This window comes from Coturnix japonica, chromosome 1 (assembly GCF_054131305.1).
Source record: "Coturnix japonica strain WE chromosome 1, WE-NBRP24, whole genome shotgun sequence".
NCBI lineage: Eukaryota > Metazoa > Chordata > Aves > Galliformes > Phasianidae > Coturnix > Coturnix japonica.
Window position 1 is genome coordinate 59,279,670 of NC_140663.1, and position 25,470 is coordinate 59,305,139.

Consider the following 25,470-nt stretch of genomic DNA (forward strand, 5'->3'; position numbering starts at 1 on the left):
TTTTTTGCCTTCCTGAAGTTCTCTGTTGACAGAGATACCATGGGTTTCCCAACCCATTCCAGTACTCAACCACTGCTGTTGTTCACATAGTGAACACACAAGTGTTGAATGACATTTGTGGTTACCAAGTAGCTACAGAAGTCTTCTTTCAAATACTTATGAGGAAGTAGTAGAATTAGCTAGCATATCTCTGATAGGCTTCCTTGAGACTCTGACTTAGGCATAAATCTATTGTTTTAAACATTGCATTGGGAGGTAGGGGTTGCTTTAGTTTGTTTTTCTTTATTTAGATTAACTAATAGGAAAGCCAAGGGTATCAAGATTTCACTTGTGGCTGATCTGTGCAGGTGAAACAGCCATGGAATCGTGGAATTATGGAATCGTAGAATGTCCTGGGATGAAAAGGACTGCAATGATCATCTAGTTTCAAGCCCCCTGCTATGTGCAGGGTTGACAACCACCAGACCAGGCTGTCCAGAGCCACATCCAGCCTGGACTTGAATGACTCCAGGGATGGGGCATCTATAGCCTCTCTGGGCAACCTGTGCCAGAGCTTCACCACCCTCTGAGTGAAAAACTTCCTCCTAATCTCTAACCTAAACCTCCCCTGTCTTAGTTTAAAACCATCCCCCTTGTCCTATCATTATCCACCCATGTAAACAGCTGTTCCCCTTCCTGTTTATATGCCCCCTTCAAATACTGGAAGGCCACAATGAGGTCAACCCGGAGCCTTCTCTTCTCTAAGCTAAACAAGCCCAGTTCCCTCAAACTTTCCTCATAGGAGAGGTGCTCCAGCCCTCTCAACATATTGGTTTGATAATCATTTTCAGGATAAACTGTATTTCTCTACCTGCAGTTGTGACCACCTCAGAATTTCTTGTGGGAGGGAGTGCTAATAGAGTGAGTGAAAAGAAATCAAAAGAAAACGAGACCTCATCTGGAGCACTATGTTCACTTCTGGGCCCCTCAAATGCAGGAGAGATATGCATATACTTAAAGGAGTCCAGTGAAGGGTCACCAAGACGAGGCAGGAATGAATGCACCTCTGCTATGAAGAAAGGCTGAGCGAGCTGGAACTGTGCAGCCTGGAGAAGTTCAAGGGGATCTCATCCCTGTGTACTAATACCTGAAAGAAGGAAGCAGAGAGGACCGAGCTAGGCTTTTTCAGGGTATCCATCACCAGAACAATAGACAACAGTACAAAATGGAACATGAGAGGTTCCATCTGACTGTGCAGGTGATGGATCACTGGCACAGGTTGCCAAGGGAATATATGATGTCTCCCTCCTTGGGGATCTTCAAAAGCCACCTGGATATGATCCTGGGCACTCTGCTGCGTGTGCCCCTGTTTGAACAGGTGTTGGACCAGATACTCCCAGTGGCCTCTTTCAACCCTTAATCATTCTGCAATTCCATGGCTCTGCAAGGTAGCTTTCCAAAAGCACTCCATCAGTGAATAGGAGTTCAGAATGCTGGTAACTGCTGGTCACAAAAATGAAGAGTGTGGATATTAAATGAATTCAGAAAGCACTTGAAGAAAACATTTATGGAGTAAATTCTATGCTCTACCATTCTATTATTTAACAATGTGGGAAAGCAACAATATGGAAAAAAGATCAAGAAAATACTCTTAATCATAAAAGACTGCAGACAGTATCTTGAAGTAACTGTGTATTGGTTAACTGTCAGACTTGATGAGAGCGCTTTGAAAGAAGAAGGCTTTATCTAATTTTACCTGGGAAAGGGAGAAGGGGTGAATCCACCATGGTAAAAGAAGGGAAATGTTGATATAACTTGAAGTTCTGAACTCCAGTCCCTTAAGCACACTGAATAGTCTTCTATAGGACACTTCTATTTACTTTTGCTAATTGCATCAGGCCCTCTGTCTCATGGCCTATGTCACAGTTACTCTTAAAGATATATAGGTACCTTGGACCCTAATCCTGCAATTTACAGGATGTGGGTGAGGTGCAGTCTCAAGGACTTAAACTTGTCTTTCATGATGACTGGTTTCTGTTTGTGGATTGAGATCTTCATCTTATGTCTTTCTAAGTTATCATGAGAACTTTTGCTCCAACCAGCATCGTTACAAATCTGGCATTGAGAATACAACGCTACTGAAAGTACAAGAAAAGACATTTGTTTCTACCACCTATAAGTTTGTCCTTTCTGTTTTTCTATTCTATGAGACACCAGTGTTCTCTCTGTTTCCCACCTGCTTCTGCATACCACATCTTTGTGACATTTATCTCCAGATATTGCTCCTGTTCCTATATTCTTGTACTTAGTCCTGCATAGCTCTGTACATAACTTTGTTCTTTTCTGAGTAATCTGATCTGTTGTCAGTGCTGATGCTAGTCTTACTGGAACAGTGTCACCCCTGGAATTCTGAGGCTGGAACCTAAAGAATAATAGTGCTAAAAGGTATTATGGGGTACACAGGAAATTGTTCTTTGGACAGGAATAAGGCGTATGTAATCTACAGGATGTTCCTGTGTCATTAGTATCTGACATGCTGTCCTACAGTACCAACAGTTATTAAGTTGCTTGATGGGAAATACTTTTAATCACAGAACTTACTCTCTAAGCTTCTGTATCCTTTCTTCCTGAACAAACATATGACAAATGATTAATATTAAACCAAATATTGCTCATTTAAGAGATTATTGGGGGAGGAGGAAAGTAAAAAAAAAAAAAAGTTGTTGCTTAACAACTCTGCTTGAAAGCAGTGTTTTAAAGGAGATCGCGTCATAAAATGGGAGGAAACCCGAGTGGCAACATAGAGCATTGAGGCTGAGGCTGGTAAAAACTGAAGTCAGTTTGCTAGGCAAGGCTGTCAGGATTTACAGAGAGATGAAAACCGGTCTGTTTGATTTGGAGTCAGGTTTTCAGCAATACTTCTTGATTGCACAATCGCCAGGATTTAACTCTTATTTAGCAAATAGACTTGAGCGCTCAAGGTTGCAATGTCCATCTGTTCACTGTCATCTAAGGGGATCTTTTCCTTCTGCCTTGGAAGTCTTAAAAAGTAGTTTTTTGTCACTGCAATGCAGTTGATTTCCAAGGAATTTTAAATGGCACTGTATAAGTCTCTGTTTTTAAGGGACAGCCAAAACTTCCTTGGCTCACCTGCCAGCTCTCTTCTGACTTGTGTGTCACACATCTGTCTGCTGGACAACTACTGAGTTTATGAGAATATTTGTGACTGCTCTTAATTGAGATGAAGTCTACGACTCCAGCAGCCAACAGCAGGCAAATATCATCTGTGCAAAAAAGATATGAGCACTCTCTTTTATAAAAATGCATTATTGTTTCTGGCACATTCTAGATGACTGAGCTCAAGTGCTAGAGAATGTGAGATTGGGACATTGTGACTCAGCTGTTTGCTGTATAGCATTCATGAATATGTTGTGTATTTTCCTGCAAGGACAGTTATAAATAGTTTTGTAGAGGTCAGATGGGAAACACTGAGCACACTCCTTACTCAGCACCACTGGGGAATAGCTTTCTCATCACTCTAGACACTCTTGTGTTTCCCTGACTGCTTTTACTACTGAGATAGTGCCCTCTGCATGTTGCTGGCAGTGAAGGGACTCCTCACCTAAAGAGGTAAATAGGAGGGCAAAGAACCAGAAGGGATGCAAGGAGCTTGACTCTGCCACCATCTCCATGTGCAAGCTAGATTAAAAAGCTATAGGTCTGATTCAGGGTTCCCTGAAGTCCATGCAAATATTTGTATTAATTTCAGCTGCTTTGGATCGACTCTTGTGTACACAGATGAAACAAAGTATTTTTCCCAAAAGGGGACAAAGTCTTATTTTCCTTTCATAGAGAGAAGGCAAGTACCAATGCCATCTTCCCAGCTTTGCTCCATCTATGTGTTGCTGGACATCTTGAGCAGTTGTTAGATTGCTAGCTGATCCCTAGCCAGTCTTCCTCATGTGTACCCCTCCCCTCTTGTCATTACAAGGTGAAGGGAACCTTGTAATGCTGTAAAACTCTAATGCATAGAGTTTTCCACCCAGTAGTTTTGAATGTGGAAGAGATAATCTAAGAACAGAAACTTTCTATGAAATGTGTCAGTTTCAAATGAGGGATAATTTAAGCCTTTATTACCCAAGGCAGCTATAAGTGAGTGTGACAATGCCTTCATTCATTAAAAGCACATTTCATTTGTGCTACTATACAATTATACAATCGTACTTTTTTTTTCTTCGGGGTTTTTTTTTTGTTTTTGTTTTTGTTTTTTTAAGCCCTTGTACCTGAAAGTTTTGTTGTTTAATTGATTTTTTTTCTTGGAAGAATATAGATAAAAAACTTTCAAGCAAATAAACCCTAAGGCTACAATCCAGGTAAGTTCACTGTTTCGTAAACCATTTAAGTTCATGTTCTCACATCTCTTTGTGTGCATTCTCCCTTGACATGATGTAGAATGTAATTTGTCTTCAAGTGTCAGTGCCTGTGGCACATTGCAGGCATCAGCATCAGCACAAGAATATGTAATAAGGTCAAGACACAGGGACCTGCATGATTTAAAAGAAGGGCTTTATCACCCATGTTTTGTCAGTTTCACTGGCTACTGTTGAGGTAATGGTCTGTGTTTATCTTCCTGACTTTTCAAAGTTTCAAAGTCTATCTCAAATGCTGATCAAGGCTCTAACTATAAAACCCTGCTTAGAAATTTCAAACATGACAACATACTTCAATGTGTAGTAAAAATTTTAATCAAATAGAACTTTATAAGATTATGTCAGTAATTACATGGAATTATTTCATGTTATTTTTCAGATTGAAGGAAAAACTGAGAGGCACTGGTTTCTTCTCTTTACTTTTGAAATGCAAAGAAGCTCAGTTATTCTATTCCTGAAGTGCGTTTCTAAAAATCAGTTTTGGTTCATCGGCAAAATAAGTCTTTAGATAAAATGCTTGTAAATAAAAATATTATGGTTTGGAGGTAAAACACACTGTAACAGATTTTACAACTTCTGAAATGTCTCAATAAATGACAGTATTTTGACTCAAATTAATGCACTCACTTTTGGTCAATAATACAAAATCTTCAAGTTTTTCTGGAATGCCAATCATATTTGGGACAAAGTCCTTCTAAGTTGTTACCTTCATGAAAGAGCACTCAGTAAGGGCTACTGGAAGAAGCAGGCAAAGTTCTTTGCACCTCTTATAAACAAGAAAGAAATAGGAAGATTACAACATGCCAGAATATCTCTCTTTACTCCCTTTCTCTGTTTAGTCTGAGAAAAAACATGCCTGGGTGTTGTTTTTTTTTTGCTTCACTGTTTATCTGGTCTCTCTGAAAACATCTGGAGTTCATTTTCAGCAGCCGTAGGAGGAAGAAAGAACCCAGAGAATTGCTTCCTATGCTCTTGTGATAGTAATGAAGGACTGAAGGAGGTAATGAAGGTGGGCACATTTGTGGGCAAAGCAGAAGAAATTAGCGGCATGGTAGCAACAGAAATGCAGAAATGTCAGATATTGAGGTGACGGAATTGTGGAGAGGCAAAGATTGAATAAATTTATGATGAGAGAGAAAAAAAAGCATATGGAAAAACAGTAGTATCACTTTGGAAGTAAGGACTGGTAGGTTAATTACAGAGAGGGAAATGAGTAAATGTGAGAAATGAGATTTCTTGGGTTATAGGCCAAAGCGTCAGTGAACCACACAAGAAACATCAAGGGTGCCTGATGAAGTATTGAATGAATACTTAGAGAAAGCGAGCATGTAGTGTTGTGAGAGAAGGCCTTGAGCAAAGTTGAGAACATGATTTCTTCCAGTTTTCTGAAACAGCAATGGCAGGCATTGCTGTAAAATGTCCTTGCTCTTAGATAGTGTCTATGGACACTTCTCTATATTCTCAAGATATTTGTGAACCTCCATGAAGGTCATGGCAGTAGATAGAATATCTGAGAGGTGTTACTGGTGAGGATAGAACCTGCTGAGGAAAGGAGCGAACATGAAAATCTGGCCTAAAGATTAAAAGATTACTTCATTGTTGATGTTTTTGTTTTTGTTTTTGTCTGTTTGTTTGTGTTTTATTTTATTTTAGCTTTAGTTTTCATGTTAGAGTGTATGTAAGTGTTAGAGCTGGAGAGATTTCTCCTTATTTTGTGTCTTTCCAAGGACAGCTCGCTGAGGGCTCAGCAAGCCTCATTTTTAAGGTCCTACTTCCAGAGAATTATGAAATAAAATAAAATAAAATAAAATAAAATAAAATAAAATAAAATAAAAATTTCCATATGTAATTTCTCCTTTTTTGACTTGGAATCCATAAAACCTACTGCTTCTGGCCGAAGCCTTTTGGTTTCCTCCAAGGAAAAGCTGGTTGTGACACAAATGAGATAGGGCGTTGCTAGACAGCATGGCAGATAGTGATGGTTCCAGTGTCTCAAATGTAGTGTGTAGTTGATTTTACATGTTAGAACAAAGAAACAGTTAATCTTGGGTAATGTTTGTTACCTACATCAGTGTCATGAAACCATAGGGGAGAAGTAGGTAAAGCAGAATGAAGAGCTATAAGCACAGATTTTTCTGCTGTAAAGAGAGGCACACTTTTTTTATAGCCAGCTGTGTAGGCAGTGCAAGCAGAGAATATCTGTGATCTGGCAGTATGTCCAAAATACAGCACTGTTGACTCCATTCCTGGTATCAAGTTTGCTTGGAGAGGGGATGAAGTGTCAAGATCTGCTTGTTGTCATAAACTATGAAGGAAGGGCTCAAGAATGCTTTCATGTGGAGCCTGTCAAAGTAAGTTTTATGTGTTGCCCTTGAAGCTTACTGGTATACCTACCTACCTCATAAAGCATGAGCATGAACCTTGATGTCTAACTTGCCTTGTCCATTAGAGAGTGTTGCTATATGATTAAAGTATCTTGACATTTCAGAGTTGGATCAAAAAAAATTAATACAGGACACAGTCAGGGGTTATTGCAATGGTGAGGTGCAGATATATGAGGGAAAAAAGGCATTGTTAATTGCACAGGAAATATTTGAAAGTATTTATTATACCACCTATCACTGAAAACTAGGTCTAAGCCTGCCTTCACTTAAGGTGTTGTAAAGACCCGTATCATGAATTCAGACAAGATGCTTCAGACAACTACCACAATGCAAACACTGTTTTGGGAACACTGTTTTAACAGTGTGAATGCAACAAAAGGGTAAATCCCTGAGATTTTCATAAAACTAATGCTTTCTAAAGGAGTGATTTTAGAGAGGGGAACAATATATTATTTGTGCAAAATACTTGTGCTGCCTTATCCAGCTGTTTTATCTCACAATTCATTTATGTAATAGGCTAAAATAGAAGATATTAGAAATAATGTAAAAATCTCTAATATATTTCCAAAGATTGTAATAATTATGTAAAGGAAAAGAGAAACATACATTTATCTGAGTATGCAGTTGGAGATTGGAAGAATGGTGACAGACCTGTTGTGTCAAAGAACACACAGCTCATGGTGAGCTGCTAACAGATAATTATACGGTCTTCTGGGAAAAAAAAAAAAATAAATAAAATGAGAGACATGGCTCTAAATTTGGTTCAGGAAGAACACTGAAGATTGGCCAGACATCACAGGATTCTAATCTATCTGTGGTGTGTAGTGCTAAGTTAAATCTGTACTGTACACAGGTGTAATGTAGCCTTGCAGACAAATAGGGATAGCCACACTGTCATTGCTTGTCCCTATGCATAGGCAGGACTGAAATGGAATTACTGACCCATTTCACAAATGAGTGGAAAAGGGAGAGTTTGGAATTTTGTTTACCTCTCACCTTCCCTCATCCAGAGCTGCCTGAATACTTGCAAAATTATATTATCTTCCAGTAAGACTACAGCAACCTTCCACCTTCCTAGTGCTATTCAGTTGTGCACTGGCCATTGCCCCTTTTTCATCTTGGGAAAAGACATTAGTGTTGCCTAAAAGTAAATGTATCTTCAAAATAAGAAGACATAGTCTTTTTTAAAAAGAATTTTGTTTTAAAAAGATGAAAAAGATTTCCATTCCATCAGCATATGTATTTAAAAATTATACCAACCAGAGGTGTCTGTTGGAAGTTCCTGGTACAGTAATGCTATTTTTTAGCATGGAAATTTTCTTCCAAAAATGCAGAAATTAGGATGTTATTTATTTAGTTATTTATTTATTTTCTGGTGAAAGAAGAGTCAGATCTTCAGCAGATACTCTAAAATGTTGAAGTTTTCTGAAGGATGAGTTTGGATGATAGAATAAGAGGGTAGGAAATGAGCTTTTCTAAAATGTATGCCTTAAATAAATAACCATAGAACCATAGAATTGCTTGATTTGGAAGTAACTCTAAAAGGTCCACCTAGTTCAGTTCTCCTGCAATGAACAGGGACATCTACAGCTAGATCAGAGTGATCAGAGCCCTGCTCAGCCTGATCGTGAATGTCTCCAAGAACAGGACTTCCACCTCCCCTCTGGGCAACCTGTTCCAGTGTTTAACCAAATATACTATTAAAAACTTATGATTATTTATAATTATTTAAAAAAAAAAAAGTCCAAATCTCCCCTCTTTTACTTAAAAACCATTATGTCCCCTTGTCCTGTCATAACAGACCCTGCTAAAGTGTCTATCCCTTCTTTCTTATAGCCCCCTTTTAGATACTGAAATGCCTGCCACATAGGGTCCTGCAGCCTCCTCTTCTCTAGGCTGAACAGCCCCATCTCTCTCAGTCTGTCCTGGTAGGGGAGGTGTTCAGTCCTCCAGATCATTCTTGTGGCCCTCCCCTGGACATGCTCCAACAGGTTCATGTCCCTCCTATACTGAGGACTCAACATCTGGACACAGTACTCCAGGCAACCTCCCACCAGTGCAGAGCTGAGATAGACCAAAGTCTACTGTGAAAATATGAGCTAGAAGGTAGTACTGAATGATCAGGACTTATTAGCACAACTTTTAAAAAGAGGCCTTTAAAAAATTCATAATATATTTCATATTTCAAGAATGTCTGAAATAGAAGAACATGGACTGATAAAGCAAGATAAACGCAGGTCTTTGTAGGAAATTAATATTTAGAAATAACATTCCTTCCCCCCCCCCCCCCCCCAACATTCTGTATTTGAGTGAATTATTCCTGGCACTTGTTGGGAAACTAAGGCCCAGAAGTTATTCTTTACTAAATAAATATATTTTTTCTGGGACAATGTTTTGCGATATTGTTACAGGAATTTCATTTTTGAATGTTTTGCCTACCACTTAAATTCCACATATTACATAAAAAAATAATGCAGATATTCTTGGGTGACATGGAACAACAACAACAACAACATAAAATCATAGTATTTAAAATCAAGACTAAGTAATTGGTAATTGCAGCAATTTTTTTCGTGTTGACAAAAAAAATATTTTAGCACATTTTAGACATTAATCAGATATGTAGGAAAATACAGTCTTTCTTACATTCTTCAAAATCTGAATGACTCTTCTTACATTAATAACTACATTTCAGCGTGTAAGACTTCAGTTCTGCAAATGATTCAGACTGCAACTTTGTTTATGAGCATGCAACTTATTTATCTTAAATGAGCTGCATATTTGAGGTTAAATTTCTACAAAGGGGTACAAAAGTTATGAGCTAGTCACGTATATAATGTGTTCACTGTAACTGCTCACATATGGTCAGATATTTATGAGCCTCAAGAATTTGCAGAAAGTGATTGCTAGATCTGGATCTTGCTTTAGATTCTGGCCCAGTTTATTACTGTGTCCAGAAGTTAATGTATGGTTTAGATCTTAGGCCTGAATCTTGCAAACAGTTAATGCATTTTTAAATTCACCATCTCTGAATTTTTTTAAGGTGTATTAATATTAGAAGGATAAAATTCTCTGGCCAAGGCTGAGAACCTGACTTTCTCATTGAAAAATAACTTTCTTTTGACTTTCTCATTGCTGATACCCACTGGTATCAGCAGAGCCAGGATTTACACTAGTATCCATAATACATGAGTTTCCATAAGCCACAAGTATTGTGCACATGCTCTCAAGTTTTCTTACATGTTGCTTTAGATCTTGTTTCAGTCTTTACTTTCTGACATATTCCTACTCTAAAACCAAGAGGCAAAAAGTCTGTAGGAAGTAACAGTTACCTCATTTATTGCTTGGATAGTCATAATAATGGGTCAGTAATTAGAGGAAGAGCACTGCATACTTGTTGTGTAAAAGGGATGCATCTGTGAATAACATTTTAGTTGGCACATCCTTAAAAAACACTCAGGTTGATAGGCACAGCTGATTGCAATAAAGGCTAGCAGCCCCTAGGCATGCTGGGAATGTGAAGTAATTGAGGAGTCCTGTAAGAGAATAGTCCTGTCTGAATCTTTCATGCTTTTCTAACCTTGAAACTAAGGAGTTAGGACTTTCTCACATCTTCAAGCACACAGTTGTGTAATAATTCAAGGAGAAAGGAGCTTCTGAACCTGGGTGAGTTTGTTCTTTGAAAGTTTAATCAGTTCTTGAAGGTCTCCAACTTTCCTCATCATGCTGGCCGGTTGTTTTACTGTTGAACACTTATTTGAGGGCACAGAAACTGCTGAGCAGGTTTTATATGCTCTTTTTGGGTCACACCTGGCTTGCAGGTTTCTGTGCAGAATTCCAGTGATGCACATGACTTTCCAAATCTTTGACTGGAAATAATGATTGGTGATGTGCTTATTTGGAAGAGAAATTGTTGCGTTATAAAAATCTGTGTAATGTGTGCCAGGAAAATAAATCCTTAAATTGAATGAGAACAAATATCTAATTGGGCTATATAAAAATGGTTATTTAAGTAATGTACTATTGTCTGTGTGTTGTGATAAAAGAATTCAACAGAACATAAGTAAGGTAACTGGACAAGTGGAAAGACTTCACAAGAAAAAGGCCACCCAGAAATTCAGTCATATCACTATTTCTGAGTAAACCTTTTCCCTGATTTATTTTAAGTATTCCACTGTGCTTATTGCTAAGGAACAATAGAGAATGCTGCTGTGATTACAGGAGGACAGTCTTGAGGAACTGTCACAGGGAAGCTGAAACTAATTTTTCTCAGTTTAACAAAGAGTCCAAGTTCATATGAGTTTATGTGGATCAGAGACCGCACTACTGAAAGAAGACAGTCTAAGGGCATATCCTTTCCACATGGATTTAACTGCAGCAGAACTACACCCAGACTGAAAAATACAACTACTGGTTATTGGTTTTGTTTATGGGTGGATTCATGAATATGTTTGTAAATCACTTGAGGTAAAAAGAGACCATTTATCATAGTAATCTGTATGAGAGCAACTACTATACAAATTGCCTTTTTTAACCTCAGAAATTGTCCATGAAATTGAAGGGGGAAAAAAAAAAAGAGCTTCAGTTTGAAATCCTGGCTTGAAAAGGGCATGATTAGAATATCCATGATTAGGAGAGGAAATGTGAAGTGGTCTATGAGGGCTCTTTTCAGGAAGATCCTTGCCTAAGCACAGTTTTTGCAAAGTTGTTGGAAGTGTAATGGAACATGCTGAGATCAGGAGGATGTCACTAGGTAGTGTCAACATGTCCCTGTTTGAGAGGTGCTAATGGAACTTTAAATCATATTTTCTGCTCCTTAAGTCTCATAACATGCAGTTTTCTTCACTCCAAGGACCTGAGTGTGTTTTGTAAGTTTAAGCATTAATATATTTCTAGGAAATGGAATACTGAAAAACAGACATGAGGCTGAAATAAGAAGACCTCGCTCACTTCTGTCTAAATTTGATTCTTAATTAGCCTAAATCAAATAGATTTTCTTAAATGAAGAAGCTTCATTTAAAAGCTTTAAATTGTTTCATGTCACATTTTACCAGGCAACTATTTACAAATATGTATTGTAAACTCCTCCACCCGCACAGGCATGTTGGATTCCAGATGAGTTAATAACCGATCATGTTCAACACTCCATAAATTTCTAGTTTTTTTTTATTCAGCCAACTGTTTTTGAATATTTGCATGGGTTAGCAGAAATAGTTTGGTTATGAGAATATATTCTGGAGGCTTTAACAAATTTATTCACATGAAGCATTATTGCAAAACATATCATACATCTCACTGTACAAAGATGATGTTAGAGACTTAGGGGAGGAAGAACAAAAGTTTCAGTGCCAGAATGTAATGGGTTCCTTGAACTGAAGATGGTTAACTGTGGTTAGCCAAATAATTTCTACATCAAGAATAACAAATAAAGCAGGAAACTTACTGCAAGAATGTTCAATTATTAAGGTAATGTGTCTGAGAATATTTCAAGGCAGTGGGACTTCTGCTAAAGGAGTAGACCTATAATCTGAACAGTGCCTTTTTTATAAGCACTCGTGATGGTTAATTCACTCAGAAGAGAGAATACCAGGAGACACTGGATATTTGTTTCTTGAGTACAAATGTAAAAAAACAAACAAACCAACAACAAACAAACAATGCAACCATTAGAAATGGAAAGCCATAGAAATATTAAGTATGAATGCCTGTCAGTGCTTCTGCTTTTAGAGTTGTTAGGAATCTCTTGAGCTTTAGAGTACAGGGTGTCACAGTCTTGATAAACAATGGAGGAACAAAGGTGATCATTTTTTAACAGAGATCCAAAAGGCATCCAATCCAATTTGCTTGTGGGTATGGGGAGTTTGGGGATTTTTACCTCTTTTCTGTAAATATCGACTTGTGCTTTGATAATTGCTTGAATCATCTGTGGCACTTGTTGGGTTTGGTTGACTTTTTTTTTTTTTTTTTTTTTTTAAATCTGAATTCTCCAAAATTCGAAAACATCTGGAGGATAAGGAGACATAATTTAGTTAGTAAATCCAGTGACCCAACCCATATCCTCTGTCTGATGCCCAAGAAGTACCAGCTCTACTTTCATTACGCTTCCCAATACCATAAAAGAATATTGTCTTCCTAGATCAAACAGTCTTTCAGCAGCCCCTCAAATAAGTCGTATAACTAATAATGTTTCCTTCATAGTAACAGCTGAGATGCTCACTTTTCAGTTTTGAATCCTATCCAAGCTTCTAAGTAATAACAATTGGGCTCCTTCAGTGTCTAATCTACATGTTGTTGCCCCAGTATTACTGGTGCTGCCTGGCAGAGGTCTACTAGTGTCATGTAATCTTAAGTATTCCTGTGACTAAGTTTTAACTTCTTAGCAGTTCCTCTGATACTCTGCATCCCTTTTAAATGCAGCAGTGTAGATCTGGGGTTGCGTCTTGAGCCTTGTGTCAAGAGGAACCAACAGTAAGCCCTGACAGCCAAGAGGGCAAACTGCATTTTGGAATACATTAAACTCATAGTCATCCTGTCATAAGAAATTATTCTATACTACACTACATTTAGCAGTGGTGCAGCCTCACCTTGAATATTTGTGCTGTTCTGGGCTCCATGATATAAAATGGCCTTAGAGCACTTGAATGCATTAAGGGGAGGGCTGGAAGGCATGTTCTGTGAGGAGAGGCTGAGAATATCTGAGTCATCCAGTCCAGAGAAGACCATTCTAAGAGGTGATGACATTGTTCTCTACAACTTCATGAGGAGGGGAAGTGAAGCAGGGGGTTCCAGGCTTTTCTCCCCAGTAACAGAAGTTCAGGTGCATGGGAATGGCTCAAGGCTGCATCAGGGGTGATTAAGGCTAGACATTAGGAAAATTTGCTTTACCGTGAGAGTAGTCAAAAGCTGAAATAGACGTTCTAGAGAGTTGGTTGATTTCCCTATGCATGTCAGTATTCCAGGAATATTTGGACAATATCCTTCAACTTTTTTTTAGCCCTGAAGTGATTGTGCAGTTAGACTTCATGATATCTGTAGGTCCCTTCAAGCTGAACTATTATGTTTTAACAAATAATTATGCTCATATCACTAATTTCTGCATTATCAATTAGTATTTTTAATGTTGAGATAGCTTTTTCTTGTTCTTTAAAGTGTATCTATAATCTGATGCAGAACACTGAACTTTTATTCTTTCTGCAAATGTATATATTGATGCTTGCTGAGAATCTCTAGTATCGAACTAAATCCTACTTGAACATTCCAGTAAATAAATAAAATAATAAAGCAAGAAAATTCAGAATGTAATTTCTACTTTTAAATAATTTAAATAGTTATTGAAGAGGTAGGTTTTTCCCTTGCAGACATGAGCAAGAAAAGTAATTTCAGGTCATGATGGATTCAGAAAGATATATATAGTAATTTGCCATTATCAGCGAGGTAGTAATATCGATAACAACTATAAGTGAAAACAGTGTCTTAAATGGGACAATAAACTTTGAGAAAAGGCTGGATTGTTTTTAATATAAGTGCTAAAACAGGTTATATATCTATATTGCTGTGTATTACAGTAACACAGGTCTCAGACTTCAGTCAGCAATGGGAGAATTGTCTTATCTCAGTTAAGAAGTGATTTATCTTGATTTGTTACCTATGGATTGAGATTTTTAGCAGAACAATGACAATTCCATTCTAGGAAATTAAGTATATTGATCTCTTTGGGAGCTGATAAGGTAAAAGAAGATGATCAGGTGGGCTTGTTCAGCCTGGGGAACAGAAGGCTCCCAGGAGACCTGATAGTGGCCATCCTACTTAAAGGGAGCTTATAAGTATGAGGGATAACAACTTTTTGAATGATAGGATAGGATAAGGACCACCTTGACACCTAGCAGTGTTCAATGACAAGGATGACTTTCAGAAGTCCTGTGCTTTCATCTCTCATTTGTATGTTTTTCAAGACCAAAGAGTTTTCTAGGTTAATTTACTGTTCATCCTTTTCGTTATCATCTTTTTCCTTTTTTGTGTGTGTGTTTTTTTTTGTTTGTTTGTATTATTGTGACATATTCTTTTGGAGTAGAGGTGACCTGAATCATTCACATGGGGGCGTTCTCTTGTTTTCTGTTTTGATTTTGACAGCAGATGCTTAGGCAAGTAAATTAGAGAGGAATATCATAGAGAATGTCTATGGTCTCCTTGTGCTTAATTTTAGTTAGTTGCACAATAGTCAAAGAAATGTTTACAGCAAAAACTAACCCCAGTTCTCTCATCAACTTTTCTGTGGAGTATTTTTCAGTTTGATAGAAAAATGGTAGAGTATAGAAAGAAAGGATTAGGATCTCCTAAAATTAGAGGAGGAGAGAAGTAATGTGAAACAATGATCTAAGTAATAGTCTATGTTACAATTGTCGAAAGAGTTGCTTTTTTGAAATCTTTACTTTATGGGGGGAAGGAAGGAGAAGATCAGTGCTTGAACCCAAAATAAATAAGTTCTCGTGGTTATCACAAAGTAAAATTTTTGTGTGTATTGAAACAAATAGTCACTGCCAGTAGAAATGTTCAGCCCTGTGTGGAGAAGATTCAGTTTTTAGGGTCTGATCTCAACAGCAGAGATTCTCAACAAATATTCTCTTTTTACACCATATGCTCCTATGACCCATTGTAACCCTGCATCCTGTTGCTGTGAATAAGAATAAAGGCCTTCCTATATATGTTTTCATTTTTCCTGTTTCTGAATGAAATGAGATGTTGTTTAACAGCAAATCTAATTTGGATGTGATTATTACTGTTGAGAGAATAAGTGGCTGGCTGACTGGGTAGGGAGCCAAGAAAGGTTTCTAGTCTTGAGCAAAGAAAACAGCAGGATGGGACTCAGCAACTCCATACCCTTGCCAAAAGAGTAACACTGAGCTTGAGGAAAGTCTTTCTTGCAGGCATAAAGAAACACTGTCATGCATATTGGGAACTGGGGTATGCCACAGGTTAGTTATAGTCCCAGAAAACCTGTAAACAACTGTGAATAGATCATGAACATATTGTGTTTGTAATGGAAAGGTGGACAGGAAAGACATAAGATTGTATTGGTTTTTTTGTTTGTTTGTTTGTTTTTTTCATTTTTTATGTGTCTAACAAAAGAAAGATGGATCCATGTTTGTTTATTTTTTCTGAGAGTACTTGGATGCTGTGCTCCAGGTGCCATATTAATTGTGAGTGATGTAAAGTAACTGAGGGCAAGGGCTGAGCCACTGTATGACAACCCCTTCATCTTCCCCATGTTCTCTTCTTGGGAAGTTAACAAGTATTGAAGAACTGCATGATTTTGCAGTACGGAGGTGGTGAGTAAAAGAGTGAGGAAAGCAGGATATAGGGTTTTTTCTTCCTCCACCCCCATCCTTGTCTAGGAAATATCCTTAAGAACAGCCAGCAAACTAAGATCATAGGCTCTGACAAGGAAGACACTTCACTTGATCCTGGGTTTGCACAGTCTCCAGATTCCTAAGTTCCTCAGAAACTTTATTTGGCAAAGATTTTAATCATAATGTAGAACAAGTGCAAAAAAGTGAATATAACAACTGACTGAGACTAACAAAATTAGTGTATTGCGGTCCATTAAGCACTATTTACCCAGAAGTTGTTTTTTTTTAATATTGCCTCTATAATTCTGTTAATTTACAAGAATTATGAAGAAGTTATAGAATCATCATAGAATAAAAGAATGTCTTAGATTAAAATGGACATTAAAGCCCATCCATTTCCAACACCCTGCCATGGGCAGGGCTGCCCCCCCACCATCTTGGAGGTCTTCCCCAACCCTTATGATTCTATGATTTTATTTTAAGAAGTCTGTCCCCTTCCTGTTTATAAATTCTCTTCAGGTATGGGAAGGCCATAATAGGTCTCCCTGAAGCCTTCACCAGGCTGAACAAGCCTAACTCCCTCAGCCTTTCTTTGTAAGAGAGATACTCCAGCCCTCTGCTCATCTTTGCGGCCCTCCTTTGAACCCACTCTAACAGTTCCACATCCTTCTTGTGCTGGATGTAGTACCTCAGATAAGGCCTTAGAAGGGCAGTGTAGAAGAAGGCAATGGCCTGCCATTCTCTAGTGGCCACCCCTTTTCTGGGGGGGTTCTCAGGTTAGCGTTGGCCCTCCAGGCTACAAGTGCACACTGCTGGCTCCTGTTAACTTTTCGTCCAGCAGATCCCCAAGTCCTTCTCCACAGGGCTTCTCTTGGTGTTTTCTTTTCCCAGTCTTTACACGTACCTGGAACTGCCTCAACTCAACTGAAACATCTTGCCTTTGGTCTTGATGAGCATTATTATGTGTATGTGGACTCTCTCTTCAAGCCTGTCAAGGTCCCTCTGGATTACATCCCTTCCTTCTGTTATATCAACTGCACCACTCAGCTTGCTATCCTAACAAACTTGCTGAGGGTACTCAGTGCCACTGTCTATGACATTGATAATGATATTGAAGAGCATTTGTCCCAAGACAAAAAAGACCCTGGGGTCACCACTCGTGACTAGCCTGCACCTGGACATAGAGTTGTTGACCAGATACCCCTGGAGGTGATCATCTAACCAAGACTCTCTAGACACTAGTGACTTCAATGTTTAAATTCTGTAAACAGTCTAGTTGAAAATACTTTTCTTTAAAGAATTTAGCCAGAAATGAAAACTGAGTGTGTTTGTCAGTATTCTTTAAATAAATAAATAATAGGGGAAAAAAAAAATTATAAATAAATAGACTAAGAATACCCTACAGAAAGGAAGCATTATTGGAGATCTGGCAAAAAAATATTCTACAATTTTCTATCACATGTTTTCAAGGAAAAAAAAACCAAAAAAACAAAAAAAAACCTGCCTAAATAACAAGGAAAATCAAATTACATCTGTGAGGTGCTCTAAAAATGGAGAGATGGCCTTAAATGCTATGAAGTAATAATAATAATGAGCTCTGTCGCCCACAAAGGAATATTTGGGAAGTGTACTAAGACTTGTCTGTGTCTTGTTGATTTGCCCTGAAACTGCTGAACAGCTAATGAAGCAAAAGTTCAACTCAAAATGTTTAATCTAGAGCTGACTGAAAAGATATTTGGTGCAAAGCAATAAAAATATGGATTTTTTCCAAAACAAGAACTTTCAGGAAAAGTCTTCAGTTTTTAACATCTGCCTTTTGTTTTTGGTTATTGTTCCCCCTTTTTTTCTTCCTACTTTGTCTTGCTGTTGAATATAATTCAATGATTCTATGATAATGTAAAGGCTAACACCTAGGGATTATTAACTCCCCAAATCTCCTTTTCTATTTTTTTTTTAATTTTTCATTCGTGACTTCCAAAACATTTTCAACTATGGAAGTGTTAGAGTAACAAAAGACAACAACAAAATACTTCTAACTATGCAACTTTCTTACAGTGCAGAGTGCTTTGTAAGTTGTGGAATAACAAGCACACTTTTATCTGAATAAAATTAATGCTGTATGGAGAGAAAGAATATGCTCGAAAACAGAAGTTTCAGTTGAAATTTGACAAGCCACATATGAAATAGCAATAGCAACATTTTGTAAGAATGTTTATTCTTTTTTTCCTGCCAATGTTGTACATTTTAATATCAGAAAAGACCACCACAATATCCTGTTTTCCTGTACATGCTAAAGCGTATTAGTCCTATTTGAGCTTATAATTGTGCCCAGTTAATATGGAACCTCCTGGGACTTCCTGTGAGCATCCATTTTGCTCATAATCTCTACAAGGTGCTGTTGACCAATGCCTGAAACACTTATAATAATCTTGCTGTTGTCTAGGAAAGTCTGGGGGGCTAAACATCCTACATATTTCTCTCAAATCTTATAATGCAACCGCCTAAATGGTTGAAGTGTGCTACAAATATACCTGAACTAGTTCATAGAATCATAATCATAGAATCACAAGGTTGGAAAGAACCTATAAGATCATCTAGTCCAACTGAAAGGTTGGAAACAGCTACCTTGGTATCTAGGTTTGTGGCTACAAAATGAGCCTACAGGCTGTATAAATGCTTATCTACTTGGTCTGTACTGAACTCCAGGCTGTTGCAAACAAACTACCAGCACTGGTGACACCTCAGGTCCTCCTGCATTATCCTTCCTTTTCTTACTGATGCACAGCACAGGTGTAAGTGTTTAACTGACTCTAGTTTATTTTAAAAAGCAGCCACATGAATAATCGGGATACTAGGAAGGCAGTAAACTGACATAATCTGTGGAATGGATGATAATGAAAAGTGCCTTTTTAATAGTGAGGTCATACTGAAACATCTGACAACAGACCCAACCTCAGAGAAGGATGAACAAATTGCTGCTTGAGCTTCTTGAAGGTCAGCATCAGGTTGTGAATGTGCCAGGCTGTCACAAAAACATCACCAGAAATTCCAAGATTTGCCAGACCTTCCAACCTGCTTATTGGCAAGCAACTACTGAATACAACCATTGTTATGATTTTACTGCAGTAAAATCCACTGACACTGATGGAAGTAGTCTTTGGCTTCCCTTGGCTGTGAACAACTTGTTCACACCATTATAGAATGGCTAGAGGTAAGTCTGAGATAAGAGTCAAAGGGAACAGACACACCAGACAATGTAGTGGAGCTCTGGTTATGAAACAAGAATGTTTTTTGCAGTATCCCAAATTTTGAAGAGTGGGTGCAGGAAAAGTATGTCAAGAGAAGGCAACAAGTAGCCATAAGATGAGGAAGAAGTCCAGGGATTATTCTAAATTTTAAACAATATACTATCAAGATGAAAGGCTAGAGGAAGAAAACAACCTCAAAGGGGTAAGAGAAAATCAAGCAAGAGCTTTTTGTAGTTGTGAGGAATGAATAAAAATATGTAAGAGAGAAGAATTTAAAGTAGGGAGACAGCATGGGAAAGAAAAGTAATGATTTGATAAATTTTTGTCAAAGTTGATTCAGAAATAATAATAGCTTTGAGTAAGTGTGAAGGAAAGAAAAAGGATCACAGAGGAAGTGGCAGGGCATACAGAAAACATATGGGGATGGGAAAAGAATAAGAAGCTCAGTAAAATACAACAAATGTAAGAAGGAATGTTTTGGAGTATAAGGCAGGCTCATGTAAGCATGAAAATGAGTCACTATCCTTTTTTTCTTCTGTACTGTGGGATATTTCTATCTCTGACAGTGCTGATGATACTGCCTCTGGTTGTTTTCATAGCCATACCTGTCTTTGAAGTTGTTAGCACACAGAAACTAGAACATCTCTGCACATACTGTCAACTATGCATAGCTAACAGGACAGGGTCGAGCATATACTGAAACCAGAATAAATTCATCATTGTTTCTGAGAACTGAAGGTCACTTTTCTTTATCAAATCATTAGCATGGATGCTGGCAGCATTCTAACCCAGGCTTAATAGCACTCTACTTGACAGTTCCCAAGAATCGTTTGTTAGTTAACTCATGCCAAGGGCAGTTTGGGTACATTCACTATGGTTTAGCAGGTAAGGGATGTGAGAGGGTTTGAGGTAGCCTGCCATGTGTCCAGTCTTTGGGCCAAAGAACTTTCCTTTGCATGTTTAGTTTAGTAGCATGGATGCATCCAAAAAGTGAATTGTTTCCTCTCTTTACAAGAGAGCATCCAGTTGCTTAAAGCACGGTCGAATTCCTGTCGACTAAATAAATAATAATAATAATAATAATAATAATAATAAAAGCTGCTAGAATAACAATTCCAAATCTGAATGCAAAATGCACAGAGCAGCAGAAGCTGCTCTGGGACATGGAATAATGGGGGTCCATGGAATTAGATGTGCCAGTAGAAATCTTGGTGCAAGATGAGAGAGAACTAAACTGACAATGAAGTTGTATCTGAATGTGCTGAAACCATTGCCTTTCATACTGAAAAGTAATTCTGTTTTGTTTGTACAGATGACAAAACTTGGGGCCCTGTCAGTTTAGAAACAGCTTGGATCTAGTGGGAAACATGCAAAAGCTGATGGCATATAATGTCGCAGGGAGACCTGGAGGTTGGTACAAGTAGACATGAAATTGCACAGTTTTCAGGTTTGTTTTCACCTACTGTTACCTTTCTTCAGTTCCCATGACAGTGAATCCAAGAGATGCTCCACAAACTTATATTAATGTATTTACATTTTTCTAATTTATTGTCTCAGACCATTTGTCCTTTTGTACCTTGGTGTTACAAGTCAACTGAAATAAAATGTTTAGTAAAAAAAGCCCAAGACATCAGTGAGTGTAGCATTCTGTTGGACCAGAAGTGTTGCTCTTCTCTGTTAGCAAGCAGAACCATGAGAAGATATTGAATTTTTATTGAACATTCAAATGTTTAATGATGGAGCACTGTTGTGATTTTGCCAAACAAAATCCTGTGGACCTGTGTTCTTTATCTGTTTCCATTCGGATCAAGTGTACATGCTTCTTGCTTGTTACTGTCTGTCAGATGCATGACAGGAAGACCTAGAAGCCCCACTTGAGATCACCTTCTGTTAGTCCTAGATACTGCACAGAATCTGACTCAAAGAGTTTACAGTCTAAATGAGTATGACAAAAAAGGACAAGGTAAAATGAGTTAACACAGAATATCAAGAGCTGCAGTGGAACCAGATTAAGATGAAATCCCATCCCTGTGTCACTAAAAGCTTCATTTCCATGTGACCTGGATTTGTATTCCCAGATGACCTTGCCAAAACTACAGGGGAAGTCTGCATCGGAGACAGGAATTGAACTCTGAGACCTTGTTCAGTGACACTATCCTTCCTGCCAAAGGGGAAAAATGATTAAAATATGCTTCATGGATGGCTCCCTGAGTGAAGTTAATGGAAGTTATACATGTGGAGGGCCTACAGGCCTGGGTCATTCATTCTTTCTACCTACTTTCCCTTTGCCTCAGTTCTGACCACAAGGTATGAGTAAACTCAGCGGGTTCACAAAGAAGGCATATATGAACCTTTTACAGCTAGAGTGTGAGCTTAGGTTTGGAAGAAATCCAAAACCTCAAAAGGAAATTCAGCTGGAATGACCAAGTTTTGCCTTGTTTAGGGTCAAAACTTCATGAAAACAACACTTCTAAGCCTTGGATGATGTCTTAGATCACTTTGCTTATATTTGGATTATGCTTGCTGTCAGATAATACAGAAACTGGTACAACAGAGGTGATCAAAGGAATTGCTTGTAGTTAGCTCATACAAAAACTGCAAAGGAGCAATTTTGTCTAACCTATGGGAGATTGATAAGTATTTTGATTAGAAATCTGATTTCATTTCAGTGCTACCATCTGGTGGGCAAAACACAGACAGCAAAAATCATATTGTTACAATACTGGAACATTCTGATACAGTGAGTTTTTGTTTTATTTTGTGAAGGAAACATAAGATATTATTAAAACAACTTGAACATCTGGTTTGGGGATAAAGTCATTTTGCAGCATTACTGCCAAGCCTCCGGGCCAAGCACAAAGAGAACAACCTTTCCTTCCAGCCTCTCCATAATGCTTAACACCAAACTGTAAAATTTCATGTCCAACACAGATGAAGAACAAAACATACTGAAGCAATGCCTGTACATGTTTAGAAAAATTCACCTGATAGTTGGAATGCCAGGGAACTATGAAAGAGTAAAGCTGCAGTTTATAAAAGCCAAAGCCAAAGTTATAGCAGGTATTCTGAGGAAATAAGGAGGAAAGGAAAGACACTAGGAAACCTTTGTAATCATTTATTGACAGACTCTGTTAAGATGCCTTACTGAAGAGCAGTGCTGTTTTCTTTGGTACAGTTAGAATTTACAATGTGAAGGTGGAAACATAATTTAGACATGACCTTCTCCAACTACTGCCTGAACTTTAGTGGATCTGGAAGAAAAGTAACCAATTGTTCCAATGCTGTATCACTTTCTTTCAAATGAATCTGGCCCCAAACCTCAAACATTTATGTAAACTTCTTTTCCATTAAGATGTATTGTCATAATCACATGTCTTGAAGTTCCAGAAGACCTTGGGGGAGATTTTACTGAAAACATTTATTCAGAGTTGAAGTTCTGGTGTCTGGTGGCTGAAATTTTACCCGTAGCATTCTTATTCTTTCTTATACTGCCATTTTTCTCTGATATAAATGTGAACTACTCATTGATGTTTCAAATGCTACGAAGTCCCTAGTCCAGAGCTCTCTTTGGCCATCTGCCTGTGCTCGATGTTGAACTATCTTTTAAAATGTGATTGAAGTTGTATCATAGCATCTGGTATCTCTGTGACATTTAACCTGGCATAATTTATTTTAATAGATGGGAATGTATCATCACTGGTCTCAGAATTTGGAGTTTGAGACATAATATTCGTTGATTTGACTCAGTAGCCTTTATGCAGTGATATGCTGTGTTTAGCTGCTGATATTACAGTTTTTTGAAACTTGGATAATGTCAATCTGCTACTCAAGAAGGTCAGCCAGTAGATGACTTAATGTCTCTAAGAACTTCCACTAATGAGTACAACAGTAATTCATGGTAACTTCAACCTTGATAATAAGGTTCATAGAGATCTGGTCAAGCATTTCAAAACTTTGGCTTCACTGGGAAATTTGTACCGAGGTTGAATGAGAATAAATAACCATTTTCTTAGGCTTGCCTCATATACTGCTCTTCCTAGTCTATGCCAGCTTGTCTAGCAGAACAAATAGGCATTTTCCTACTATGGATTAAAAGTGAATTCTGTTTCTTCTAGTATCTTCTTTGCTCTTTACTTACAAATGATAAGTTGCAAGAAAGACTGAAATAAGTTACTGTCATTTGAGTGCTGTTCTGAAAGTGATGCCTTTTATTTTATTATGTTGGCCCATGACATCAGAGGCAGATGTTGGTGGTATGGCAGCGGAGGTTGCACTTTCCCATCAAAATTCCAGCAAATTACATTTTGTTGCCATGCAACGGATAGCAGCAGAGGGGCAGTCTGATAGAATGGTGTGCATATGAAATAAAGGTGTGTCATTTAATTACTCCATGTGGGGAAAAAATGGCACCCATTGAGAGTCATCAATGCTTGTTGAGTATTTATGGAGATCAAACAGTGGATGTGAACACAGTGAGGCAGTGGTTGCTGCATTTCAGCAGTGGTAATGGTGATGTGAACAATAAGCCCCGTTCCAGATGGCCATGAAGATTTTTACTAGTGCTGCATGCCAGTTCTTGTTTATCTCTTGTGTAAATGTGCAACTAGTAGTGGTAATTATGTTGAAAAATAGTGTTTTATAGTTCAGAATTTGCTGTATGAAGTAGCACTGTTGTGCTCTTTGTGTCTGTTGTAGTTTCCATGGAAGTGTTACTTTTGGAATAGCCTACATATATGTAAAGAAATGAAAGCTATTTTTTGACTCTTCATAAAATATATTCCTAAAGTTTTAGCCCTTCTACACATTTTATGTTGAGAAGGTGGACAAATATGCAAAATTCTCAGATTTTAATGACAGAGGAGCAACAGTGGCTCATTTAATCTGATTTCTTGATAGTTGAAAAGGTTAGGGAAGACTAGTGTGACTTTCAGTTGTTTTTTGTTGTTTTTGCTTGTTTACTTTGTTTTCTCTTAATGCAAGCTAATCATCGTTATTTGTGGAAAATTTTTTTTCAGTATCCCCAAAGTTGTTCTTGTTAAGACCTTCTGTACAAAGGAAATTACACACTTCTGCCTTTTCCAGTGGCCTGTAATTTTTGAAAGATGAAGCTGACTGAAATGCCTTGAGCCAAATGTTGACTTCCAAAGGACCTTGAGGACAATCTGGGGGACTTCTACTGTGTGCTTCCCCTGGCTTAACTGTGAACTAGGCATCTACTACACACTCTTGTCTGGGCTAGGCAGAGCCTTTGAGGCTGTATGACCATTCTTATGTTTCTTAAGACACTTATGAGTTACCTAGGAGACAATATTCTACTTTCCTTTACAGAAAAAAAAAAAAAAGAAGGAAAGAAAAAAAAAAACAAAAAAAAAAACCACCTCAAAAATGCTAAGACCAGAAGAGGAGCTGGTGCTGACCAGTACGACATGATCCTCCCACTGTGGAAAGTACAACTGCTTGTATTCCTGGACTGAGACCTCAGAGGGATTTGGGAGCCCAGAGCAGCTGCCTCACACCAGAGGCAGTATCCCATCTCCCTGATCCTGCCTCAGCTTCAGCAGAAGTCAAGGCTTAGAATATGCTTTAATTCCAATAGAGATGGTGTCTTCTCTGTCAGAGGGGCAACTGATTTTGACCCTTCCTCGTACTGAATTATATGGAATTCATATTTTTCACCCTTTATTTCAAGCTTTTCTTGCATAACATCCACCATAAAACATTGTCTTGGAATTTCTTTTATAACATATTTCTCTTTTTGATTTGCCACGGTATCATTTAGAAGGGGATCCAGTTCTAATCTGAGGATTTGATCTCATAAGTTTTTCTTCTCCTCCTTAAAATTCATTGACCCTTTTACGTGTGTGTAAGCATTATTTATTTCTTGGCTTAGAGACAAAGCAGCATATAGCCATGGAAAAGACATAAATAACATGCCCTAAAGAAAAGAATGAAAATAAAACCATAAGGATTCCTTACTTGTGTGCTAGTGCCTCTTGAAGAAAAATTGACTTTGACACTTCTCACAATGTTTTGCTTGCTCTTCATGTCAGTTTACAATAACCATAACATTTTGAAGTATTCC

The 25,470-nt window shown here is 38.0% G+C and overlaps 1 long non-coding RNA gene across 1 annotated transcript; it reads left to right on the forward strand.

Annotated features, from left to right (window-relative positions):
- The first annotated feature begins 5,346 nt into the window (after positions 1-5,346).
- On the forward strand, positions 5,347-24,685 carry LOC107316289 (uncharacterized). The gene is made up of 3 exons (XR_014936513.1): positions 5,347-5,409; positions 20,701-20,798; positions 24,404-24,685. It is a non-coding gene; the product is annotated as an uncharacterized LOC107316289 (long non-coding RNA).
- The last annotated feature ends 785 nt before the right edge of the window (positions 24,686-25,470 follow it).